Source organism: Scylla paramamosain, chromosome 5 (assembly GCF_035594125.1).
Source record: "Scylla paramamosain isolate STU-SP2022 chromosome 5, ASM3559412v1, whole genome shotgun sequence".
NCBI classification, from domain to species: domain Eukaryota; kingdom Metazoa; phylum Arthropoda; class Malacostraca; order Decapoda; family Portunidae; genus Scylla; species Scylla paramamosain.
In genome coordinates this window covers 24,877,556-24,890,055 of record NC_087155.1, presented here as the reverse complement: position 1 = coordinate 24,890,055, position 12,500 = coordinate 24,877,556, and the positions used below count along the sequence as shown (strand labels likewise).

At 41.0% G+C, this 12,500-nt stretch overlaps 1 protein-coding gene and 1 long non-coding RNA gene across 2 annotated transcripts in view; one reads left to right on the top strand and one right to left on the bottom strand.

Moving 5' to 3' along the window:
* LOC135100335 (uncharacterized) overlaps positions 1–8,603 on the bottom strand; it is a 65,188-nt gene extending 56,585 nt beyond the window's left edge. Inside the window, exon 1 of the long non-coding RNA XR_010268615.1 lies at positions 8,463–8,603. This is a non-coding gene — a long non-coding RNA (uncharacterized LOC135100335). The remainder of the gene's footprint in view (positions 1–8,462) is intronic.
* A 1,331-nt stretch (positions 8,604–9,934) lies between these two features.
* The window catches only part of LOC135100708 (protein O-linked-mannose beta-1,2-N-acetylglucosaminyltransferase 1-like), a 25,828-nt gene continuing 23,262 nt past the window's right edge, over positions 9,935–12,500 (top strand). The window contains exon 1 of the mRNA XM_064003887.1: positions 9,935–10,046. The gene's annotated coding sequence lies outside the window, so the exon portion shown is untranslated. The remainder of the gene's footprint in view (positions 10,047–12,500) is intronic.

Genomic DNA, 12,500 nt, shown 5'->3' with positions numbered 1-12,500 from the left:
GTTTGCCTACACTCAGCCTATTCCTAAAAAGGGTGACCATTCTAATCCTTCAAACTACCGTCCTATTGCTTTAATTTCTTGCCTAGCTAAAGTTCTTGAATTCATCCTCAACAGGAAGATTCTTAAACATCTATCACTTCATAACCTTCTATCTGATCGCCATTATGGGTTCCGTCAAGGCCGTTCTACTGGTGATCTTGGCCATCCTCTTTTAGAGATATTGGTGAAACTTTTGCTGTTGCCTTGAATATATCAAAAACTTTTGATAGAGTCTGGAACAAAGCTTTCATTTCCAAACTACCCTCCTACGGCTTCTATCCTTCTCTCTGTAACTTCAACTCAAGTTTCCTTTCTGACCGTTCTATTGCTGCTGTGCTAGACGGTCACTGTTGTTCTCCTAAATCTATTAACAGTGGTGTTCCTCAGGGTTCTGTCCTGTTACCCACTCTCTTCTTATTATTCATCAATGACCTTCTAAACCAAACTTCTTGTCCCATCCGCTGCTACGCTGATGATACCACCCTGCACTTTTCCACGTCTTTTCATAGACGTCCAATCCTTCAGGAAGTAAACATTTCACGCAGGGAAGCCACAGAACGCCTGACTTCTGATTTTTCTAAAGTTTCTGATTGGGGCAGAGCAAACTTGATATTGTTCAATGCCTCAAAAACTCAATGCCTCCATCTATCAACTCGACACAACCTTCCAGACAACCATCCCCTCTTCTTCAATGACAGTCAACTGTCCCCCTCTTCTACACTGAACATCCTCGGTCTGTCCTTTACTTATAATCTGAATCTCATCTCTAGCTAAAACAGCTTCTATGAAGTTAGGTGTTCTGAGATGTGTCCGCCAGTTTTTCTCTCACCCCCCCCCACGCTGATAACTCTGTACAAGGGCCTTATCCGTCCATGTATGAGAGTATGCTTCACATGTCTGTTGGATTTAGGTTTAGGAAGGAGATAGGAAAAAATTGGTTCTCGAATAGAGTGGTAGATGAGTGGAACGGACTCAGTAATCATGTAGTTAGTGCTAGGACACTAGAGAGCTTTAAGAGAAGATTAGACAAGTTTATGGATGGGAATGATAGGTGGAAATAGGTAGGAGTGTTTCATACAGGGACTGCCACGTGTAAGCCTGGTCGCTTCTTGCAGCTTCCCTTATTTCTTATGTTCTTATGTTCTTATGTTCCACTCATAACACTTTTCTAGACAGGGTGGAATTAAAAGCTTTTCGTCTCATCAACTCCTCTCCTCTAACTGACTGCCTTCAGCCTCTCCCTCATCGGTGCAATGTTGTATCTCTAGCTGTCTTCTACCGCTATTTTCATGCTAAGTGCTCTTCTGATCTTGCTAACCGCATGCCTCCACTCCTCCCGCGGCCTCGCTGCAAAAGACTTTCTTCTTTATCTCACACCTATTATGTCCTCTCTAATGCTAGAGTTAACCAGTATTCTCAGTCATTCATCCCTTTCTCTGGTAAACTCTGGAACTTCCTGCCTGCTTCTGTATTTCCACCTTCCTATGACTTGAATTCCTTCAAGAGGGAGGTTTCAAGACACTTATCCTTCAGTTTCTGACTACCGCTTTAGACCCTTTCCTGGGACTGGCATCTCAGTGGGCTTTTTTTTTTTTGGGGGGGGGATTTTTGTTGCCCTTGGCTAGTGTCCCCTCCTATATAAAAAAAATAAAATAAATAAATAAAAATAAATAAAAAACTGGAACTACTGTCACACTATCCCATTTTCAGCTCTTCCTCTCTCCCTCCGCAGGAATCACTCATCTGAAACACTGAGACTTTTTACCAGGGCGCAGAGTTCAATGATTACCCGGAAGAAGAAGTCTTCAAAGGGTTAATAATTGTATTTTAAAAGTTGGAATTAAAAGTCCTATTTGTATATGTATCTGATTCATCATTAACGTCTATTCTGTCCATCTGAATATTTTATCTATCTATGTTTGTATCTATTCATATATCTATCTATTTCATTCGTATATATTTGATGTTTTTTTTTATGTTCATTGTATTCATTTCATCTATTTATCCATGTATTTTGTTTATATATCTATCTATCTACTCTAAATATCTATCTATAACAAACACGTACTTTAGGAATATACAAAACGTTCTGCACTCGTATTGTGGAAAGTATCTACCTATGTAATTTTCCACCTGCTTCCTTTTCCACCAGTATGAGTGTACGTGCCATAAAATACAGAGCAATGAACCTTTCACGACAGGCAAGTGATGAACTATAAACTTTTGCTTTCTTTCCTCTCAGATCAGCAGGAGTGAGTGGCGTGCTGCAGTAAGGACTATATTCTGAAACTTCCGCACCGCACCTCCACTACATTCAAAAGGCTCTAGAATTGAAGTTTCACGGTTTTTAAGGATTATTTTCATGGTTCTAGTAACAGATTAACAAGATTTTCTACATTATAAACAGGAGGAACACTCTTGAGAACTCGGCTAATCATCTCTGTGGCCTTGGAAAATAGTCGTGGTGAGGGAGCTGAGCGTTTCAGAAAGAGCCTTAAAAAAGGTGGGACTGATATGATCTCCTGGCATCCTCCCTCCCACCCGAGCCGTGAGTGCCGCCCGTGTCAGGAGTGGAGTGAGTGCCAGGCAGCAATACTCAGTCCGCCCCAGACACTCAAAAGCACTCAGGGAGGGTCCAGGATACATAACTGACGCGGGACGTGTTCCTCGCATTACACCGTCAATATTTTTCCGAGTCGTGACGTGTTTCTTAGCTATTTTTTTTTTCCCCGTGACGTGAGTTGTAAAGTCATTAATACTGCAGCGCGCACCAGTGGACAAAAAATAAGGCATAAAATTACTGATACAAAAAAAAAAAAAAAACATACGATGCGAAGTGGTGCCGTGTAATTTATGTAATATACAAGGATGTTTAATATTAGGCGTGGAGAGCAAGGGACGCCTCAGGGAAGGGCAGGGCAGGGAAGGGCAGGATAGGGTAACATTCCTCGCGCTGCGCCTTGGAACGTCATAACCAGCCAGGCTTACCTACGCCTTCCAAGACCAGCCGGGCAATTAGCACACCAATTGTCATTCCGTTCATCTACCTGTATCCCGCCACGCACACCGCCGCCCCCGAGTCACCTGTCACCGAGTCACCTGTCACCGAGGTATCAGGGAGCGCTGACAGGTGTGATATCCAAGAATTTAACGATCATACTGCTATTTGACACGTTTCCTATATTACAAACCACTCTGAGGCACTTTTTGTTATTCTACATCACATCGGCTAAACATTTGGATGATCTAATCTCTTCATTGCCTTTTCTTTTCTGTAGATGCTCCGAAGGATGTGATGCATTGCCTTTAGTGTTGTGGACTGTTCCATGGCACAGTGAAGGAATTGATGATTAGCCAGAGGAATAGGTCTTGAAAAAGGTTGACATTTGTAGTCTAAAAGATGGAATTAAAGAGTCAGATTGCTAAGGTTGTGGTCTGTCAACCGTTTATGTTTCCCTACACCAAAACTTTCACGCATACGATCAATTCGACCACTTCTTTCTGATACAGCACGTAAGATTATCAAGATTCCCTCCTTGTCCGACATTAAGTTCCCCCATACAGGTAGATTTGTCCCACGAATATTCTACCCACTAATTAATCATCGTAATCTTCTCCTAAAGCTCCATATCAACTCAACCCAAAAAAAATGAATACCTCAATCTGCTCCTCTCATCAACCTCGATATTTGAGAACCAGTATCTTCGTGCCGCCTTTCAAAAGTAAAGTGGCTGATCTTCATGTGATCTACTATATAATGATGACGATAAAACAAAAATACACAACAACCTCAATCTATTCTTCTCATCCACCTCGCTATTTGAAAAAAACAATTTTCGTACCAATTTTTGAACCTAACTGTATCAAGCTTAAACCCGTCCCTCGTCCTGCCCTGCTTCCTGCCCTTTCGCACCTCTACCCTAGTTAACAGCGTCACGTAAGAAAAGTCACAACATTCACAGTCTGCCTCGTGCTGAACAAGAATCCCAGCCAGTCCTGCCACCGTGCTACATTCCCGGGGCTCGCTGGACACGCTGCAGAAGGCATCGAACCGGCTGTGGGTGATGCTCTATTTTGCCGCGTGTGTATCAAGCAGTAATGGACAGTGAGCTACACCCCGAGAAAATAGCGAGGCCCAGATCGTCCCGTCGCCCCGCCAGCTGGTGTCAGGCCCAGACGAGGTCGCTAAAAGTGGCTATTACCTCTGCACGTGAAAAGTGACGCAAGGGCTGCTGGTCATTTCTGGAGGGCACATGCACGGTTAAGATAGATAAGATTACCTTTTTTTTTTTTCTTATTTTATGCAAGAGGAGCACTAGCCAAGGGAGAAAAATAAAAAGGGGGAGGCCGGCTAAAGATGCCTGTCCCTATACGTGACACCCGTACCTCCTTTTATTTAAGTAAGATGAGCTCTGGCCAAGGGGGAAAAGTGGGTGGCGGGAAGGCCCACGAAAGGTGCCAGTCCCTATATATATAAACAGTCCTAACCTAACCTAACCTAACCTAACCTAACCTAACCTAACCTATATATGACAGTCCTAACCTAACCTAACCTAACCTAACCTAACCTAACCTAACTCAACCCCATTTAGCATTACATAGCGTAACGTTACTCTCCACCAAAATGTACTACAAACTACTACAACAACGACAACAACAACTACTATTACTACTACTACTACTACTACCACCACCACTACAGCCAATGCCCACAAACCCCCCTCCCACACACCCACACACACACACACACACACACACACACTCAGCATCATCGCGACACCATCCACCAGGCACGCCCCCTGAAACACCCACACACGCACAGTACCTTCAGTCAATAGCTAATCGTACCCTCTATTCCGATAAGTTTCCCCGATATCTTCTATTTTTACCACCCTATACCGAATCCTCTCCTGTTCCTGCCATCCCGAGAGAGAGAGAGAGAGAGAGAGAGAGAGAGAGAGAGGTGGTATGGAACGCAGGAACGGACCTACAGACAGACAGGCAGGCAGGCAGACATTGATAAATTATAGCTTGATGAGACCCATTCACACATCCCCGGGTTTGTTTACATATTCGCCCTGTGGATCGCTAATCTTATTCTGGCTCTGTAAGCTTTTCGTACCCAACACCCTCACTCGTTTATTTCCCTATCCTCTTTTGTTTTTTTAGTCAGTGTGTGTGTGTGTGTGTGTGTGTGTGTGTGTGTGATTCATGAATAGGTAAATGAATGGATGAATGAACAAATACATGAAGGATTCTATAAATGTATCCAGGTCATTTTACTAAAGCAAGCATTTCACTTTTTTTTTCTTTTAGTCAGCTGCTATTGACACTTTTCTGGAAGCATCCCAGTAACTTAACCTAATCTAACATAATCCTAAACTAACGTAATCTTAAATATTCCAATATTATCTCTAGCGGCTGACTTCCACAATTATGGTGGCTAATATATTAATCCTCTCTTTTTTTGGAAACTACTGACACTCTCTCTCTCTCTCTCTCTCTCTCTCTCTCTCTCTCTCTCTCTCTCTCTCTCTCTCTCTCTCTCTCTCTCTCTCTCTCTATCTATTTACCTATCTGCTTATCTATCTATGTATCTAACTATCTATCTGCCTATCTACCTATCCATCTTCCCATCTCCCTTTTTCGCGACACAACTGGGCATGAGCATCACACCTTCAGGAGCCTGCCAGTCTCAGGCTGTGGTCACGTCCTGGGTCATGCCCGTGAGGTGTGACTTTCCAATCATCCAAGCGCAGCAGACGTCCATAACCCAGTCTCGTATCTGCCCAAAGTTCCCTCGTGCATCAAGTATTTTACCCACGGTCTCCGTCATCTTCACGTCAGAGGTTCGCTAATCTATTTATGCATTCTTCTTTTACTCTTTTTATCAGTGCCCATCGTGTGTCTATGCAAATATAAGTTCTTTATGAATCCTGTAAGTGCTTCATGAATCCTAACGTATCGAGAAATCGGTAAAAAAATATATACGAGTTTGATAGAAAAAAAAACATAATTGCGTTCGCCGCTATTGAAAAAAAAACACTGTAAATTTCAATTGTTTTGTCATAAGGACATAAGGGCATTCTTCTGCACTTTTAGAAAACTAGACCCTTAACCTTTCTCCATCATGAAAAATCAATACATATCGATAAATAAAGTTGCAAGCCTACAACAATGAAAACGTTTCATAAATGCGGACAGTATCATTCACACACACACACACACACACACACACACACACACACACACAACCACGAATCAAGATCATCAAAAAATCGTTATTCAGAGCAATTCCTCGCCATTCATTCATAAGGACAAGGACTGCACGATGAACGAGAAAAGTTATGGCCGTATTCTTAACGCTTGTATACCTTATCACCGTATTCTTAACGCTTGTATTATTTATGAGGATAAGGAATATTATCCAAGTCCACAAAGATGATAAATAAGGTTTCCATGGGTGTTTTTCCCAGTAATGACGCAGAACCCTCGTTAAACTTTCACTAGCCATGAAATCACCTGGGAAACTAATGCCTTCCAGGACTTATTACTTCCGTCATGGAAACAGACTTGAAAGCACCAATAACTTCCACTACATTTCATTATTATCATGAAAACTCTCCTGCAAACACTAAAAACTTAAAACAGATTTCACTACAGTCATGAAAACACTCTTGAAACACTCATAACTTTACTACAACCATGAAAACACCCTTATAAGCACCAGTAACTTCCTCTGGACATCACTGTAATCTTCACAACACTACTGTAAACACTGATTACTTCCAATAAACAAACATCACTGTAATCACGAAAACATCTCTGTGAACACTATTAACTTCCACTAAACCCCGTCCCTCTGAGAATACAGTCCATGATAGCACGATTCTAGTGTCAGATGGACATTCAAATCATAGAAATGGATGGAATGACACGTAAATCATTAAACTGACACATGCAGCAGTAGGGTATGAGCCACCAACAATATACCCTCGTTAATATGATATCCGATGCTGAATACCAGTGTTGCAGTGCTTTAAATAGCCATACAATCCGCAAAACAAAACATATTTGCCGGTACGTTATGATCAGTTTCCATATTGTATCTGTATCCCAATGTAATGTAACACGCGGCAACAATGTAAGTAAAAATAAACTAGTGAGGGTTATAAATAGAAGAGAACACAAGCCATTTACCAACAGTCATAAAAGGCGATTGTATAGTACCACAGTTATGGCGCAAGGTAGCTGCTGCATTAGCGTTGAAAGGAAGACGAGGCTTAGGAGCGCCCACGGAAGCCATTAGCAACTCTCAGCTTGGCAAACTTCTCTCCGGAGGTAAAGACTGACGCTTGTCTTGGGCAAGGCACCTTCCTTCCTTGCACAGTTGTGATGGTGGTGAAGAAGAGGATGAAGAAGAAAATATAAAAAGAAAAAGAAAGGAAAAGAAGAAAATGATGATGATAATGATAAGAAGATGAAGAAGAAAATTATGATGATGATGATGATGATGATGATGATGATGATGAGGAGGAGGAGGAGGAGGAGGAGGAGGAGGAGGAGGAGGAGGAAAAAGAGAAAGAAGAGGAAGAGGAAAAGGAGGAGGAGCAATATACTACGCAGTAAATGAATACGAGTGAATTTCAAACACCAAATCTTGCTTAGCCTGCTTGATTTTATTACGCTAATTGAAACTACCAACTTTATTACCGAGAGAGAGAGAGAGAGAGAGAGAGAGAGAGAGAGAGAGGAACAAGAATATTATTGTTATTACTGTTGTCGTTACTGCTACGTTCTCTCATTACCCAACAGGCCTTCCTAAGTAAACACTGCACCAGCTACGCCCAATAACTCGCCTGATTGACCCCGGTTACTGAAAAGGGAAATGGAAAAGAGAGAGAGAGAGAGAGAGAGAGAGAGAGAGAGAGAGAGAGAGAGAGAGAGAGAGAGAGAGAGAGAGAGAGAGAGAGAGAGAGAATGTATGCAAGGCCGTGCTCTTCGTAAATCCTAAATGCCCTCGATATTAGTGTGGAAATGATAAAGTCTAGCGTTATTACACCTCTTAAATAACAGAGGAATAATAAACTGCACTGCAAGCACCATACCCCATAACGTTCCCATCCCCACATAGAAGGTACCTTTCACCCAGCTATAACACCCGCCAGCACCCCATTCGTGCAGTAAAGAAACAGACACGTGCTGAACGAACTCAACAGGATATTGCTAATGTGTTGTCGTCGAAATAGGTGTCTCAAATTAATCTTTTAAAAATCAATAATCTGATGATGATGGTGGTGGTGGTGGTGGTGATAAATGGTTAAACTAAACATCACTATGAAGAAAACCATGCCCTCTTGACCTCTGCCTCCCAACATACTCACTTTACGTCCAACTCACGTCAGCAACCTCTATTTCCTCACCTGACGGGCCGCCACTTTCACCGCACTTTTCTGAAACTCCACTTCGTACACCGGCAGCTCATGTCATACTAAAGGAATGCACGGACGAGGCGTATATAAAATTCATCACAGAAATACACGGCTCAACCCTCACAGGCCGCGGTGTTCGAAGCATTGCGCGCCACAAAGTAGTACCTGACATCATTATATTGTTGGTTTTGTTATGATTCTAGGAAAGCCAGATGCACAGAAATAAATTGGATTCATTACCAGACGATAATCAAATTCAGTAATGACGTTCAGCAACTGATGAAATAATGTGGTTGATGGACAGTGACCCGAATTAGCCTGATAATATGAAGTATATACTAATTTCTCCCCCGTTAGGTATATATATATATATATATATATATATATATATATATATATATATATATATATATATATATATATATATATATATATATATATATATATATATATATATATATATATGCTTACTGCCGCATCAGTGTTTCATGTGATGATAACGCTAATTTTCCGTTGTATATAATTGCTATACTAATCTTTGCTGTTCCACTTCTAAGGATAAAATATACTGAAATTGTTCGAACGTCTTCCCTCAACCTTGTGTTCGGATTTCTTTTTATCTTATTTTTTTTTCCCCATGGTAAAACTTCTTGTTATCATACTAATATATATGCATGATAATGATGTCATTAATTTTCCGTAACATATTTTTTTTCTAAATTTTGCTGTTTTATTCCTAAAAGTTAGATACTTGAGTAAATTGTTCGATAGCCTAACAGTAATATCGTCTTCGGCACATAAACGTGGAATGCTTAAGCACGTTTTTCTGTAAGAGTCATGATGAAAATATTTAAATGATCAGTGGAATCCAGAAGATCGAGGAGACGTATTTTTACAGGAAATATTATAGAATGACTTAAAAAAAAAAAAAAAAAGGCTGGGGAGAGGGGCAGAAATATATTCACGAGAGCAAAGACTCGAACAAGAGAGTGTGAGAGGAAGTGGGAGGGGAACACCAATCACAGTTAGATGTCGAAATAAACAAATTTCCTTAATATTTCCAACCAGAGGTCCCTGCAGGATATCCACACACCGCCTACGTCCTTTAGTGCATTCCCTCACGGCATCACCAGTCTGCTTAACGCCGTGCAGTGCTGGTGAAATGCAGCCGCCATACCATTCCTTCCTGTTCCTAAATTGGGAACTGGAACAGCCTTGCACCCTCCATAACCTTTCTTTACAGCCGATTTCAAGCCATTAAAACGTTTTCCTTCATGAATGCCTCACCTTGTATATTTTCCGTATTTCCATACTGCAGCTTTCAAACTGCAAAATTATCGATTATTTAGTAGATATAATTGTTGGACGACTTACTAGATAATTTACCATCCTAACGAAAAGTATCATCTGAATTGATATTCCCTAATACCATTTAGAATTTGATGATATTGAAGGTGTTGTCATCCTCGCAGTGTTTCCTTGTGTGCGGCACCTTAGGGACCAGTGGAGAGGGAAGGCTGTGTCCAGTCTTCATCTTGCATCCCTCAGTCAGGCTTGCCTCTCCTCATCAATCTGGTAAGTGATGCCTCGTATCTTTCGTTAATTTATACCTATCCTAATTTAACTGAACTTAGACTGAGAGAGAGAGAGAGAGAGAGAGAGAGAGAGAGAGAGAGAGAGAGAGAGAGAGAGAGAGAGAGAGAGAGAGAGAGAATTTCGCCCATCAAAATTAAACAAGCCTAATTTTTTTTTATATTTACCATTACCTCTGTACAATTTTCATTAATTAGTCATACCTAGAGTTGCCATTCAAAAATGTTGTGTGAGTGAAATGCACGCGGCGGCTGGAGGCGTGCAGGTTCATGTAATACGTCCATCGAACGTTCCAGTTTGATTTAGTTTATTCATTTATTCATTTAACATTAAGTGAATAAAGGGAAACATTTGGGATCCCTGCAACATCAATGCGGCGGAAAACCCAGCGACAAACAGGAGGGAGAGAGAGAGAGAGAGAGAGAGAGAGAGAGAGAGAGAGAGAGAGAGAGAGAGAGAGAGAGAGAGAGAGAGAGAGAGGGGAAACCGTGGGAATTAGGCTACGTAAACAGCATGTAGGACAAAGAAAACAATAATTCCAGAGAAGTTATCGAGACAACTCATTTGCCAGACGACGGGACGGAATCAATACCGCCTGCAATGTCGTTATTTTTAGCTCCTGGAAAGTTTTATACGCGTCTCTCCCTGACTCGAGTATGAACATTTTAATCGCAGGGAAGAAAAGTTGGCCTTGGGAAAATGTTAGAGACGAGATGGCGAATGGACGGACGGCAGCAAGGGAATTGGAAAATGCGAAGTCGAGCAAGATAGAAATATAAGCGAGAGAGAGAGAGAGAGAGAGAGAGAGAGAGAGAGAGAGAGAGGCGTGCACAGCGGCCACCCAACTAACGATACCTATCCCGTAATGGAAAACAAACTATTTCTGTCGGCGGCAATTGTATTAAACCTATTTAACATTCTCTGCTTTATTTGTTTTTCGTATCTGCTTTGTGTGTGCTCAGAACTCGGGGAATGCATAGAAGTGTGTGTGTGTGTGTGTGTGTGTGTGTGTGTGTGTGTGTGTGTGTGTGTGACTGACCGTTCGAACCGGAAGATTCAAACATTTTTCTAGCCATTTAATTTCGAAATCCGTGAAAGATATTTTGGAGAGGGTTGAAAGAGAAAGAGAAGAAGGAGCAGGAAAAGAAAGTAAAAAAAAAAGAGAAAATACAAAAGAAGAAGGACCGAAAAGTGAAAAGAGAAAGACGAGGACATCCTTAAAGAGAAGTAATGGAAAGAGGAGAAATATCCAAGGAAAGAATCGGGGAAATAAAGAAGACGAAGAAGGAGAAGGAGAATGAAAGCTTGGGCAAGATGAAATGGAGAGGAATCTCAGATCATGCATTACTCCAAGACATTGTGAATAAAGACAAAACTTGGAAAATATCGAACATAAATACGCTTTTATTTTTATTGTTATCGTCTTCTTCTTCTTCTTCTTCTTCTTCTTCTTCTTTTTCTCTCCTCCTCCTGCTTCTCCTCTTCCTCCTTTCCTCTTCTTCCTCTTCTTGTACCTCTTCTTCCTGGACCCTAATTACATTATTTGTGGGCTAAAAATTTCATAACATTGTCACTACACGTTGATAACTATAGATGAAGATAGAAAGTCTATTTATAGGACTGAGAGAGAGAGAGAGAGAGAGAGAGAGAGAGAGAGAGAGAGAGAGAGAGAGAGAGAGAGAGAGAGAGAGAGAGAGATTTCGAAACAAGATATCAGGGGAAGGAAGAAATTTATACTTTGTCCTCCCGAAATACTTGCAACTCTTCGACTGGAGTAAAATTAAGAAAAGAAAATATGATTCAGATAGATTTTAGAGGCGTTTTATATATTTTTGGTAGTAGTAGTAGTAGTAGTAGTAGTAAATGACGGCAGTGAAAAGGAAGAACAGAAAATTAATGAAAAATGTCTAACTTTTTTTCTGCAATAATAGATGAAAAAAACAAGTTATCAGTAATTATAACTGCAACAACAATTACCACTACTACTACTACTACTACTGCTACTACTACTACTACTACAACTGGTACCACTACTACTTATTACCACTACCACTACTACCACCACCACAACAACAACAACAACAACAACAACAACAACAACAACAACAGTTATTACCCTCACTAATACCAAGCTAAGACCTCCATTGTGAGAACTGTTCATAATTGCACCTCTCTTTTTTTCATCTGAGCCGGTGCTAATGATGGCAAGTTAAGCAGGAAGCCAGTGCATTATAAGGCACGCTGCTGAAATGGTTGGTGGAAAAAAATGTATATATATTAACTCATTGCAAAGTATCGTTTCGAGTAATTGATATGTTCATGATATTTCGCTATAGTAATCTCTCTCTCTCTCTCTCTCTCTCTCTCTCTCTCTCTCTCTCTCTCTCTCTCTCTCTCTCTCTCTCTCTCTCTCTGCTTTAGCTAAATTTCTTGGTT